Source organism: Muntiacus reevesi, chromosome 8 (assembly GCF_963930625.1).
Source record: "Muntiacus reevesi chromosome 8, mMunRee1.1, whole genome shotgun sequence".
Classification (NCBI taxonomy): domain Eukaryota; kingdom Metazoa; phylum Chordata; class Mammalia; order Artiodactyla; family Cervidae; genus Muntiacus; species Muntiacus reevesi.
The window spans coordinates 33,508,197-33,520,696 of record NC_089256.1 but is presented as its reverse complement, the minus strand read 5'-3'; the positions used below and the strand labels follow the sequence as shown (position 1 = coordinate 33,520,696).

The window sequence follows — 12,500 nt, the reverse complement described above, 5'->3', positions numbered from 1 at the left end:
AATTTTTTAATCTTATATGGTTTGTTTGAAATTTATTCTAGTCCTTAATACCATTAACTTAAAAGTAAGTTTGGTTCCCGTTTCTTCAAGTTCTTAGGTCATAGACCTTGGTCAGTGTTTTACAGCAAAACTTAAATGATAGGCCAGCCCCACTTCTGCTAATTTCAGCATTCACTCTGGAGGGGCCTCCTGATATGTCAGATCTTCAACAGCATGGCCTTCTGTTACCTGTGTTACCTTCAGAAAGCAGCATTGTTTGGGTTTGTTTTATTTTATCTCGTTTTTATATCTTGATTTGTCTCCACTTAAACCCTGTCAATTTTTAGAAATGTCTTTTGGTGTTATAACTAATTCATCATGGTGGGGTGGTGTTTTAATGTCGAGTGTACGATTCTACATGTACTGTAGATCTGTTACAGATGTGTGATATAGGACTCTTAATTGTATGAAATGGCCATGTAACTGGAATGATCACTGTAATGAGGCTTTGGTTTCATGGCTTTTCCCCCTCGAATGTTGAGTGCTTAAAAACTGATCTCCGATTTTGTGCTATAATATTACAATGTAGGAAGGATGCTGTGTTACATTTATATTAATTAAGAGAATATTAAAGGAGAAAATTATTATTTAGGATACATATAGCTGTAATTTGAAAGTTTGAATTTTAACATTTCCATCCCTTGTGAAACTGTGGTATTATATTTTTTTAGCAAAATTTATCAGATGTAACACGGGCATACTTCCACACAAAATAGAAACCTAAATTGAAATGTATAAGTGAAATTAAATTAATTGCTAATTAATTTTAAATTAAAGAAAAGACATTTCTCTTTTATAAAGGAATGAGATGATAACTTGATTTCTTTGTTTCTAAAGTATACGAAATATGCAATAGATGTATTTTGTTTAATCTGGAGAAATAATGAATGAACAAATAAATGACTGGTGATTTTTAACAGAAATAGTATGTGAATACAGAAATGCTATTTTATTTTAGGAAAGAGATTTTCTTTTGTTTTTTTTTTCCCCCTCAACCCTTGGCTACCACTTCATCCCTTTATTTCAGTCACCAACCATGTACATATATAACTTTTCTAAAGAAAATGGCAATAGTGATGATTTTTCTGGAATTACTAAGATTCTTTCTTTCTTTAAAATAGCAGTGTATGAATACTAGCAAAATGTGACTGTTGATAAATCAGTCTTATTCCTTGATATTGATTTCAACCTCATTGGATTTTTGGACTCATTCTTTTTTTTTTTTCATGCAGTAGTAGGGTATCACTATGCAATGTGATAGGTTCAAAGTTAAAACAATGTGTAAGAAGGGTGTTTAAGAGTTAAGAACTCATGAATTGATGTATGGACGCTAATTTTTTTTAAAGTACAGAGTTTAAAAAAAAAGATGAGCATTTTCCTGTGCTGAGTGCTTCAGACAGAGATGAAGACTTGCTGAGGTGTTTGTCACTGGTGGTGGGGCACCCATGGCGAGCTAAGAAGCCTGGCGAGGAGAGCGGGTAGATGGAGACTTGAAGTTTGTTAGAAGTACTCAGGCTTCTCAAACATTTCTTGACGCTTCTCTGCTTCTTTTGAAGGAGATGACGTTGACTGGAACTCCTACCTAATGTTTCTTCAAGATTCAGTTCAAATTGTCTTTCCTCTATCAAATACCTTAATTTACTCCTTTCTTGGCACTTTGTGTATACTCTTGTCATGTTGAATTAAAATTATTTGTTAACATTTCTGTGTTCTTTACTGTCAACTTTTGTGGCTTAAGGGCAGTATCTGAATTATATTTTGCCTCTAGTGTTTCTAGCACAGTGAGGGGTCATAATAGACTCTGGCTGAAGGAATGAATAAAAGCATTTCACGTCATAGGATGTGGCTATAATGAGTTAGAATGCTGTGGGTCTATATGGGCCCTTGTGCATTTTTTTGACTTTTAAATAATAACTTTTTTTAAAAAATAAAATGTCTGGGAGGTCCTTTTTTTTCCATTTTTTTTCCCATCCCTTCCCCCCCCCCACCAAATAAATGATTTTTACTTTTTGCTGACATGTAAGTGCTCCATGTTTTTGGTAAAGATATTATAGTTAAGCAATATGGAAGTGTGTAAAGTTTAAAACTACTTACAATTCTTTCCCCAGAGATGACTATTTTTTCTTGTTTGTATGTTCTTCTGGATTACCCTCCTTCCATTTTTAATACCTTTCTGTCTTTCTTATTTTCTTTTAAGTATTTTATCTATCTGAGCCCTTTAAAGGTGCTTTTGAAACATAGGTTCATTGTTGGAATTCTTCGCAGACTGCAGAATGTACTTTGATAATTGCAGCAGACATTTTCAGTACTTCAGGTTGGACTTTTCTCCATTTTGAAATTTGTTTTGCTCTTGCTTCTGTGATACTGCACATTCCTGATTGTTTCCTGGTTGATTACCATTATCTCTTTGAACTTCTTTTCCTTTTCCTGGTTTTTAAGTGTTTGCATTTCTCAAGATCCATTGCTTTTCTCCATCACTACACATTCCTCTCGATGGTATGTCTGTCCAGGACTTCAGGAAACAGCTTCGTGTGACTCTTGAGTTGACAGCTGCAGCCGAGAGGACTGTCGACCTCCACACCCACTTACCTCACTCTGTACATTTACTGTGTATGTGATATTTCTCTGGTAGTTCTTCAGATTCAGCAGGTCTACAATTAAATTTATTCTGTTCTTGCTTCATTTGGTCTTCTTCTGGTTTTCCTAGTTTCAGTAAGTAATATCTTTTTTGCAGTTGTGCAGCCAGAAAACTCTTAATCACCAGATTCAATCCATCAACAAATGACCCTGGGTCATATTCTAAATTTTGATATAGTTATGGATCTATTTTGGAATTAATTTTGATCTGTTAATCTATCTCTCCTTACACAGACCTTATACTTTTAAATAACTATAGATCTATTGTGGCTTTTCCATCTTGCAAAGCTATTTCCTTCATTGTATACTGCTTAAATAAATTCTAGGTGTGCTCAGGCAATTTAGGGCTTCAGGATCTGTTTGTTAAGTCTGCCACTTTCTGCCTTCACAGTCCCTTTGGAATATCTATTAGTACTGCGTTAGAGGTACCGATTACTTTGAGGAGAATTTATATCTTCCCAATAACAAGTCTTTTCATCCAGGAACATGTTGTGCATCTTGATTTAATCAAACACTGTTTAAACCTTTCAAACAAATCACACGTTTTCTCCATCAGTGTTTTTCACAATGCATGAAAGTTGTTGTTTCTATTATACTGGGATATTTCCTTTATTTTCTTTGTGGTGCATCTAGTGTTCAGCATAGTCCCTGGCACTTCACTTTAATACTTACTGAATTTCAAGCTGTTTTGGATATATTTTTTTAAGTTTGTAGTTTTAAGCATTTTATAAATTAAAAACATTTTAAATATTATGTTTCTGTAGATAAATGACAGTTGCAAATTATAATTTTTTCTTTCTTTTAAATTTTATACTTCTTGTTTATTTGACTTATTGGGGTAGGTAAAATCTTCTTAACAATGTTGAACAAAATAGCCAATATCATGACTGTCTGTTAAGAGAAATGCATTTACCTTTTACCATCATATCTACCATCATATCTGCTGTTTGTGTTTCTTTCCCACCCTAACAAATGCTCTGTTAAGGAATGGAAGGTGTTTTTATTTAGGTTTTTTTGCTTAGGTTATTTTTAAATTAGGAATGAGTATTAAATTTTATCAAAGGTTTGCTACATTTAATGAAGTGATATTATGATCTTTTCTTCTTTAGCTTACTTAGAAAATCTATTAACTGATTATATAATATTAAATTGCCCTTGCATTTCTAGAAAAAACCCATCTTGGTCACAATATATTGTAAGTTCATTTGTTCTTGTGCCCTCTTTGTCACATTTTGGTGTTGCAAAGTCATGCTAACATAAAATAACTTGGGACACCTCCCTTTCTTACAGGTTATTTATAGTAGGAATTATTAACTACTTTCAGTTCAATTCAGTCATGTCCAGCTCTTCGAGATACTATGGACTGCAGCACCCCAGACTGCCCTGTCCTTCACCAACTACTGGACCTTGCTCAAACTCATGTCCATAGAGTCGGTGATGCCATGTAACCATCTCATCCTCTCTCGTCCCATTTTCCTCCTGCCCTCAATCTTTCCCAGCATCAGGGTCTTTTCCAATGAGTCAGCTCTTCACATCAGGTGGCCAAAATATTGAAACTTCAGCATCTGTCCTTCCAGTGAATATTCAGGACTGATTTCCTTTAGGATGAACTGGTTGGATCTCTTTGTAGTCCAAGGGACTCTCAAGAGTCTTCTCCAACACCACAGTTCAAAAGCATCAGTTCTTTGGCACTCAGCGTTCTTTATGGTCCAACTATCACATCCGTATATGACTACTGGAAAAGCCATAACTTTGATTAGACAGATGTTTGTCTGTAAAGTAATGTCTCTGCTTTTTAATATGCTGTCCAGGTTGGTCATAGCTTTTCTTCCAAGAAGCAAGTGTCTTTTTAATTTTATAGTTGCAGTCCCCACCTGCAGTGATTTTGGAGCCTAAGAAAATAACGTCTGTCACTGTTTGCATTGTTTCCCCATCTATTTGCCATGAAGTGATGGGACCACATGCCATGATCTTAGTTTTTTCTTTTTTTTTTTTAATTTATTCTTTTTTTTTTTTTTTGAAGGATAATTGCTTTACAGAATGTGGCCTTAGTTTTTTGAATGTTGAGTTTTAAGCAAACTTTTTCACTCTCCTCTTTCACTTTCATCAAGAGGCTCTTCAGTTCCTCTTTGTTTCTGCCATAAGGATGGTGTCATATGCATATCTGAGGTTATTGATATTTCTCCCAGCAATCTTGATTCCAACTTTTGCTTCATCCAGTTCGGCATTTTGCCCGATATACTCTGCATATAAGTTAAATAAGAAAGGTGACAATGTACAGCCTTGACGTGCTCCTTTCCCAATTTGGAACCAGTGTGTTGTTCCAATCCGGTTCTTTTGATCTGCATACTGATTTCTCAGGAGGCAGATAAGGTGGTCTGGTATTCCCATCTCTTTAAGAATTTTCCACAGTTTGCTGTGAAAAGGCTTGAGCATAGTCAATGAAGCAGAACTGGATATTTTACTGGAATTCTCTTGCTTTTTCTGTGATCCTGCAGATGTTGGCAATTTGATCTCTAGTTCCTCTGCCTTTTCTAAATCCCGCCTGAACATCTGGAAGTTCATGGTTCACGTACTGTTGAAGCCTCACTTGGAGAATTTTGAGCATTACTTTGATAACGTGTGCTGCTGCTGCTGCTAAGTCGCTTCAGTCGTGTCGGACTCTGTGCAACCCCAGAGATGGCAGCCCACCAGGCTTCCCCATCCCTGGGACACTCTAGGCAAGAACACTGAAGTGGGTTGCCATTTCCTTCTCCAATGCATGAAAGTAAAAAGTGAAAGTGAAGTCGCTCAGTTGTGTCCAACTCTTCGCGACCCCATGGACTGTAGCCTACCAGGCTCCTTCGTCCAATGGGTTTTTCCAGACAAGAGTACTGGAGTGGGTTGCCATTTCCTTCTGCAGGTAGCGTGTGAGATGAGTGAAATTGTGTGATAGTTTGAACATTCTTTGGCATTGCCTTTCTTTGGAATTGGAATGAAAACTGACCCTTTCCAGTCCTGTGACTACTGTTGAGTTTTCCAAATGCACTGGCATATTGAGTGTAGCACTTTCATAGCATCATCTTTTAGGATTTGAAATAGCTTTAAGGATTGTTAAAATTTACCCATAGTGCCTTTGGTTGGGAGTGAGGGATGCTGTGATATTAAAGGAAAATCTTTTACTACATTTCTGATTATCTTCTAATATTTTGGATTGTCTTCAGTTTCTTTACAGCACAGTTCAGAGTATGGATTTAGAAAACTATCCATTTCATCATCATTTTTTAAAATTTTATTTTTAATTCACATTAAAAATAAATGTGAATTAATTTCACATTTTGCGGCACAAAGTTACGGTTAGTACTCCTTTTAACCCCTGTATTTTAAAAAAGTCCTATTTGGATATGGTATTATGTCCTCTTTCCTCTTTCTAAAAAAAAAAAATTAAGGATTTTTTTTTTTGCTGTAATTAATTTGTCCTTAACCTTTCCATTGTAAAATGGAATACTGCTGAAGAAAACTACAGAAAGAAATGTATATATTAGTGAGTTATTATAAGACGGACATGGCTGTAGTGATTACCCAGGTCAAGAAGGTGATCGTTGTCAGCCCCTGCAGAAGCCTTTCCGTGTGTTTTAATCATCCTTTTCGCTCCCAAATTAGCCACTTTTTTGACTTTCAGAATAATAAGTTATTTAATTTTCACCCACATATTCCTGTCCAGGCACAACTGTTTGGTGTTGCCTATTTTTAAAAAACCGTCTTTGCCTTTACATTTTGCTTAACCTGTAGTTCCTCCCGCCAGTACTTTCTTTTCTGTACAAATGAGCTTCTGAAGAATCTGGGCTGTTTGACCCATAGAGTTCTCATGGTCCAAGTAAACATTCTGTTCTGTATTTTCTTCAGGTTGGCAGGTACCACCAGAGCTTGACTGGATTTAGGCTTAATTTCTTAGGCAAGATTGTAGGTGCTTTTGGGTCCTTTCTTCAGGAGGCAGGTAACACCTCTCTATCACGTTAACTTCCGCAGCACTGATGGGCACAGCCTAATGTGTTCACGGATCATTTCATTTGTTATGTAATGTTTTTCCTTATGTCACCCATTGAGAAGTGAATTTTATTTCAATTTCTGGTTATCTAACAAGTATTTTTTGATATTAGGAAATTCTAGATTTGTATCGTGGTCAGGATACGTGGGCTCTGCATTTCTACAGTGTATTAAGATTACCTTTGTCTCTTCCTGGGTTTCAGCAGACAAGCACTTCATCTTCTGGCTTCCCTTGTGGCTCAGCTGGTAAAGATTCCGCCAGCAATGTGGGAGACCTGGGCTTGATCCCTGAGTTGGGAAGATCCCCTGGGGAAGGGAAAGGCCACCCACTCCAGTATTCTGGCCTGGAGAATTGTATGAACTGTGTAGTCCGTGGAGTCACAAAGAGTCGGACACGACTGAGCGACTTTCACTCCTTCCTGACGCAAATTTCCAAATGTTGCATTGGCATTTGTAAAGAACTTTTATTTTTCTTTTGCTTGTGGTTTAAATATTTTATATTGAAATATTAAATTTTTTAGTATATTCTTCAAATGGTCTAGGAAAGGTTCTAGTTTCTTTTTCAACAGTGTGATTAAGAGACAGTGTGATTCTGCACGGGGCTGAGAACGGGGTTGACGTAGGTCTGGTTCATGGCCACGTCTTGTGTGCCATCCATTTTTGTACAGCACGCAAAGCAAGAAAGGCTTTTACATTTTTAATGGAAGAAAAGAAAAAAGTGTATTTTGTGGCACTTATGAACATTTATATGAAATTTAATTTTCAGTGCCTGTAAATAGAGCTTTACTGAAGTATAGCCATGCTCACTATTTGTAGCAAAATTGAGAAAGTTAGGAAAGAGACTGGTCCACAAAAAGTAAAATTATACCTGTGTGGCCCTTCGCAGAGTCAGTTTGCTAACCCCCAGCAGTGAAATGCACCCTTTCTCCTTATGTTCCTCATTTACCTTTGGTCCGCTGTTCCTAACCAATAATCTGTTATGGGACTATGTAAAAAATTCCCAAATATAACTACAAGAATTCAACCTTGCTTGTGACCATTAATTTTTGACCACATTGAAGTTGATTTCCCTTGCAGTATATTTTCGTCTTCTGTGTATAACTGTTGAAAGTTTTAAAAAGAGAAGCCCATTTAATATTGATGGTGTGCTATTAATGTTGCTTTTCCTCAATTTCTTTCAGACAGTCTTAGCCATTATTAATATTAAATTGTAATGTAAAGTGATAATTTTATATTGTGCAATCTGTTAAGTTTGTGTTTTCTGTAGGGTTTCTTATTTTCCATGAAATCAAACTGCAATTTAAATAAACAAATTGTTAATATCATTCTGAGAGCAAATCCTCTGAGGTTTTGGGAACATGATTTTAATTTTATTAAAGATTCACTGTTAGAGTTGACTTTCCTTATGAATAAAGTCATAGTTCATTGATTTAAGGTATTTTAAAACAAAATTTTGACAAACTAAGGGTTCTTGAAAAAAAGTCTGATCTTGTAATAATTTTTTATCGGTAGAAAAGAATTTGGCTGTGTTAAAAACAAGGCAGCAGGCCCAAAATGGAGTCAGTTATGCTAAGCCCCGTGTAACCAAACTGAGACAACCTAATTATAGTTTCGGCTCTCCCAGAAATGAAATCTTAAGCTAGTCAATCAAGAATTACCTACTAAACACGAGACCCTTGCTGCCCCCTAAAGAAGAATGTGTGTGTGTGCTCAGTTATGCCCAGCTCTTTTGCCACCCAATGGACTGTAGCATGCCAGGCCTCTCTGACCATGGGGTATTCCAGGCAAGAATACTGGAATGGGTTCCCATTTCCTTCTTCAAGGGATCCAAGTATCTTCCAGAGGTTGAACCCGCATCTCTTCCACCTCCGGCATTGGCAGGCAGATTCTTCACCACTATTGGCACCACCTGGGAAGTCGCAAATTCGGGTGATCTCGCCATAACCAGTCTTCTTTGCCTGATAAACCTCCTTGTTCCTGCTTTCTTCTGCCTATAAAAACCTCTCATTTTTGTACACTTCCTTGGCATTGCTTTCTGTTTGCTAAATGGGATGGTGCCCAACTCATATTTGTTGGATAAAACCAGTAAGATCTTTAAAATTTACTCCATTGAATTTTGCTTTTTAATAGCTGTTATAACCGTGTAAATGGGCTAGTCTAATTCACAAGAGAGAAGAATATGTATCATGAGAATTTCTAATGTTTTTGTAACATAGTTTGCTGGGTAATCAGGAAGCCAGGACTGACCTTTCCTTAAGGGTTTAAGATCACTGTGTTTTATTTTGGTTTATGTGTCTTTCTCTGTATCTGTATCCTGTTTTACTTAAATTTCTAATATTTATGCCTGACAAATTATTTTATGTAAAATATTACCTTCTAATGTTTTTAACTTTCTATGGCAGTTACTTATGCTCAGATCCCCAAAAAGAAAAGACCAGAAGGTGACTACCAATGAAAATTGCAGTGAAAAGTAAGAGAAATATATTTCCATTTTCATGCTTGCTAGTATCAGTGCACGTTGTTAAACCTTATATAAAAATTTTATATATTTATATATATATATATAAACATACATTTATTGAGACACAAACTTATAATCTCATCAATAATTACGTGTAACTGGGAATATTAATTCATTTAAGCCATTGTGTGTCAAAGCAGCCCTGAGAAATTAGTAGCCACCACTCTGTTCTTTTCCCTAAAACACTGTTTTTATATTTCTCTTGTTTTAAAAAGTTGTTCATGGAAAATTTGTTGATTTTTCATGTGATTAATTCTTGATTTTACACTCACTTTTTCTAGTTTTATCACCAATGAATAGTTAGAATCAGCACGTGTTGTTTTACTAGTAATTTAAGCGCTTATCAACATATAATATGCTTTTCATTTATGTTAAGCAGTTAAATTTTTATTTGCTTCAACTTTTCCTAAGTATGTGTTTACCAATGACTTAAATGTTCCTTCTGCTTGTTTATGCCTTTTGTATTCTTACTTTTCATACTTATGAAAAAAAATAGAAATGGTCAGTGAGTATAACTCACTTTCGTATGTAAATTATTGCTCTAAGGTCAGTTAATAACGGTCATTTCTTGCTGTTAGGGCTTCCCTTGTGGCTCAGCTGGTAAAGAATCTTTCTGCAATGTGGGAGACCTGGGTTTGATCCCTGGATTGGGAAGATCACCTGGAGAAGGGAAAGGCTACCCACTCCAGTATTCTTGCTGTTAAGGAATTTTATAATCTGTAGCAGTCAGTTTTGAAAAGTTTTTCTAAGTAGTTATTTAATAAAAATAATTATAAAATTTGAAAAGCAGTCGCCCTTTTAATAAACTAGCTCTGTTTTAAGATTATCCTTTAAAAATATCAGTTGTGATCCATTGCATTCTAATAAGCGTTTGGGGGTAGGAGAGAAAGGTATGCAAAAAGGCATGTCCTGATCAACCCTGTGTTTGTGGATGTTGTTGTGTAAAGAGTCTGTATGTAAGGTGGTGTTAGAGGCGGACTCGGGCGCTGTCATATATGATGGGGAGCAGTAGGGAGAACCTGAGTTGGGGTGGGTACTGACTAGACATGAAGAGAAGATGGTAAAGAAAAGGAAGTTTATAAACCATTGGAAATTGCCTTCTTTTAGTAGGTAAAAAGCTTAAATATCAATAACTTTATATAGTTCAAATTACTGTGTTCGTTATCAACTTGTGTTAGTAAGGAAAAGCATCACTGCTAAATATTTAAAATGAAGACAAATGCCGCACAGCTGTAGTGTCTATAAGGAGAAGGGGTCATGACACTAGAATGGAAAAATCTTATGGAGGAAGTCGATGTCCACCTTGCTCTGCACCCTCTCGGATCTAGCTTGGCTCCCGTTTGTGTAAAGCTTTTACTCAGCACCCAGATGGCAGAAAAGTTCTTCGTGCCGGGAGAGGGTGAAGAACCTGTGTAATCATTTGTCATCAAGCTTTGTTAATTTTCTAGAACATGTTCCTGAATACCACATGTTCTTGTTCTTCTTGTCCAGAATGTGTTTGTCCAGAACTGAGCTTCCTGGATAAAAGTTCCTGGTCCCTTTTTTTTTTAAAACCTTCTCCCTGTCCTTTCCGGACAAGCACCAGCTCTGGTCAATGCGCGTCTCTTCACTGATTGCATCAGTTATGGGTTTCCTGTGGGGCTCTGAATAAAGCTTTCTAAATTATTCCTCTGTGAGCTGACATAAACCATGGTTTTGTGTGTTGTTTTTTTTTTTTTTTTCCAGAAGATGTTTCTGGGTGAGTTCCTTTTAAAGGAATGGATTAGTGAAATGGTAAATAATGGGCTTTGGTAAAGGACTTTTCCTTTATAATAACCGTGGGCTGCTGTTTAAATCTTGGGTTACTCCGTGCAGTCTTTTCTCACCAGATCTGCTTATGCTCCTGTGGAGTGGGGATTTTATTTGAAATGTCTTTACTTTAAGAGACATGTGAGGTGAAAGTTGTCTATAAAAATAGCATGTGTCTTACAAACAGAAAATACTGCACCCCCCTTAGTGGGCTGAGTGATAGGATTTAAAGTAAGGAAAGACTAGTTGTTCATGGTCGGTTCAACTGGTCTCCTATTGTTGAACATTCGGGTGGTTTCCAGTATTTTGCTTTGATTAAAAATATTGTACTAATGGAGGTGGGAGGGATGTTCAGGTGAGCGGGGACATGGGTAAACCTTTGGCTGATTCATGTTGGTATTTGGTAAAAACCGACACAATACTGTAAAGCAGTTGTCCTTCAATTAAAATAAGTAAATTAAAAAAATATTCTAGTGAATAAACTTGTACAGATCCTAAATTCCTTACCTGAAATCCATGGGGAGACTAGCTGTTTCGAAGTTCACATTTTTTTTTTATTTCACAATTGTTAATGTGATGTATGTTTCAAAATCACAGAGCTCTGGTAAACAAGTTACTGTTTCTGATGGAAACTGTGATTATCACAGTGCTGGCTAACTAAAATCTGCAAATAGCTTCATATTAACTCAGGTTAATTTTATTGCCGGGTGACGTCATATAAAAATTAGGAATTTGCTTTTGGTTTTTGGAGCCATGGGCATGTGCATATAGGTATGTGTTCTAATGTATTTGTGGGAGTGATTTCCAATGTGGATTTTCTGGATGAAGAAAAACGCATCTCTAGTTTGTTTCAGTATTGCCAAGTTCCCCTGCTGGCGTTGTACCTGTCTCTGCTCTGACCGGCGGTGTGTAGACACCAGCAGTGTGTAGACTCTGCCAAGCTGCTCTTGCCCTGTGTCATTGCTCGTCTGTGTTGTCAGGCTTGAGGATTTTTGCCAATCTGATGTGTGAAAAATAGAATCTCATTGTAGTTTTATAAAGAACATTTTTAAAGACAAGTAATGGCCTTTCGTGTGGCTTTAGTTCAGGATTTTGTATAGATTGATAGCCTTTTTACCCTTTGAAGATGTCTTTTAAACAGCGGTCGGGACGCAGGGCTTGGTTCACTCTCCTTTCTTACTTCTCTGTCTCTCTTTTGTCCCAAAGACAACGGTCCAGGTGACATTTGTGCTCAGTCTGTTAGTCCAGTAAAAAGTAAATGTGTACCATATAGTCAATTTTGTGTTTGTCCATCAGTTGATATGGTAATAGTTTATTTTCTGTTTCCCAAGCAGGATTTGGGGCTAGTATATTAATAGTGAACAGAACCCCTGTAAGTTGCAAAATTGCACGTTAAATGTTAGGATACGCTGTTTCTCTAGCCCAAGGAACTTTGGAATTGTGGTACAAGCTTATCTCTGCCTTTGGGCTCCTATACTGTGTTTCTTCT

At 36.6% G+C, this 12,500-nt stretch overlaps 1 protein-coding gene across 7 annotated transcripts in view; it reads left to right on the top strand.

The window, feature by feature from the left end:
- Window positions 1–12,500, top strand: part of TBC1D5 (TBC1 domain family member 5) — a 565,131-nt gene that overhangs the window by 180,611 nt on the left and 372,020 nt on the right. The window contains exon 4 of one of the 7 annotated variants that reach the window (XM_065943324.1): window positions 9,105–9,172. The exons of the other annotated variants lie outside the window; for them this stretch is intronic. The gene's annotated coding sequence lies outside the window, so the exon portion shown is untranslated. The remainder of the gene's footprint in view (window positions 1–9,104; window positions 9,173–12,500) is intronic. 7 annotated transcript variants of the gene reach the window in all.